The sequence below is a fragment of the Saccopteryx leptura genome, chromosome 9, assembly GCF_036850995.1.
Source record: "Saccopteryx leptura isolate mSacLep1 chromosome 9, mSacLep1_pri_phased_curated, whole genome shotgun sequence".
In the NCBI taxonomy this organism is placed as follows: Eukaryota; Metazoa; Chordata; class Mammalia; order Chiroptera; family Emballonuridae; genus Saccopteryx; species Saccopteryx leptura.
In genome coordinates, this window is record NC_089511.1 from 26,700,210 (window position 1) to 26,702,159 (window position 1,950).

Here is a 1,950-nt window from a genome sequence, read left to right on the forward strand (position 1 = left end):
CCGAACCCGGGACTCCTGCACGCCAGGCCGACGCTCTACCACCAAGCCAACCGGCCAGGGCCCAGGTCAGCATTTTAAGAAGAGCAAACTGGAGGATGGGCAGGGAGGATGAGGAGAGTGGCAAGACATGAGACTTGAGAAGTACACGGGGACATGGGAGCGATTGGGAGGAAATGTGTCTCCACCAGCTCTCAGCCACAACAAAACTGCACATCGAGTGAATAAACAGTTGGATGAATGAATGACCTAATTCCAGTAAGGACTCTCTGAGAGGCCCGAAGACGGAGAGGGGCCAGGAGTACAGGTGGACGGACAGACCTTTCGCTCTCCTGGCAGGTGCTGGAGCGGCTACTCGCCAGGGAGATCCGTGCCCTGCAGAGCAGCAAGGAGGAGCTAGCTGCTCACTGAAGGTGGGACTCCGGCGTGGAGTAGAGGACGAGGGGGCGGGGCCGGCTCTTCGAGCCCCAGGCCACACCCATGACGGCCCCCCCACCCTCACCCCTGCAGAGAACTCCGCGCGGACCAAGCTGGAGCTGGTGGAGCGGAGGCTCCTCTCGCAGACTGTGGTCGAGGGCAATGAACAGAGGGTGAGAGGGTAAAGGCCTGGCGAGAGGGAACGGGCAAAGAGGAAGGGAATGGGCGGATGCCTCCCCAGCCCCAGTAGCAGTGCTTCCAGAAGGGCTGGAGCGGGTGCGGGTCTGCGGGGCCTCGGCGTGTGGGCGCTGCCCCTGCCCCTGTCTTGCTCTCTTCTTCCTCCTCCTCCACTCTCCTCTGTCTCTTCTCCGCAGGCTGAACGTGGATTTGGAGAACTTCGGGGGGCGAGTCTCCACCCAGACCCACAGCACCTCAGAGGACTAGGCCGACGCGGGAGAGGTGGGAGCCAGGGATGGAGGCAAGGCGGGCAGCGAGGAAGACAGATGGGCGGGGATGTCCCCAGTGCCTCTCGGAGAGAAGGTCTATGCCATAGGGGAGCAGGGCACCCCCCGGGCGATGACGGTGACAGGGCAAAGGCAGTCGCGGGCCCGGCAGCCTGACTCTCTGCTCCCGCAGGCCGGCCCTGAGCTTCTGGGCGCCCGCCACGAGGAGGACCTGGAGCTGCGGGTGGAACTGGCCCTGACGCCCCGCTAAGCCAATAGCACCCATCTGGCCCCCACCCAGCTTCAAGAAATAAAGGCAATGATTTCAGATGATCCTCCCTTGGCTTAGTCTGTGGTCCCGCAGTCACTGGGGGTGGTGGAGAGGGTCCGGCAGCCTCAGGGGGCGGGGCTCCAGGCACTCTGGGCGGGGCCTCGGAAGGACTCCGCCCCCAGGCTCGCAGCCGCTCTCGCCGAAGCTCAGTACGTACTGTCAATGTTCCTGAGTATCTCAGTGACAAGTGAGTGTCAAGTCCACCCCAACTACACTAACGCATCTCGAATTCCTGAACCGTCTGTTTCGGCAACCAGAGCAAGAGAGAACGTGTTAGAAACCCACATCAGGTCCTGTGGGACTGCTGTGGTTGAGTGGAATCCCAGAGTCCCTGCATCCCCAGACCCCTGCTGTCTGACCTCTTGGACCTATCAGAACTGCGCGCCTACCTGAGCTCTCCCTCACAAGTTCGGTTCTAGCTTTCCACCCTTCTCCAAGCACATTGTCATCTTCGAGCTTGTATGTTTAAGGTGCTGTGCCCTCATCTGGGGTGCTTTCCCTCGTGTCTCCTTGGGGTTTTTGCAGGCCTGTTTAAGTATGTCAAACAACTGCTCAGGAGGCTGGCCTGGGGACTCAATTCCAAAAGGCACCTCGCACCAGGCCACTGCCACTTAGTAAGCATATACTGTATTGATTAAGCAAAAATTTGCTGGGTGTCTGTTTCATAGCAGACACTAGTGTAGGCCCTGGATTTTAAATAGCATGCTCAGGGAAGGTCTCCCTGAGGAAGTGGTGTCTGAGTAGGGAGGCGAAGGGGGATGG

General features: G+C 60.0%; 1 long non-coding RNA gene across 1 annotated transcript; it reads left to right on the forward strand.

The window, feature by feature from the left end:
• The first annotated feature begins 518 nt into the window (after positions 1-518).
• Positions 519-1,178, forward strand: LOC136381155 (uncharacterized). The gene is made up of 3 exons (XR_010747020.1): positions 519-587; positions 789-954; positions 1,051-1,178. It is a non-coding gene; the product is annotated as an uncharacterized lncRNA (long non-coding RNA).
• Positions 1,179-1,950: the final 772 nt, after the last annotated feature.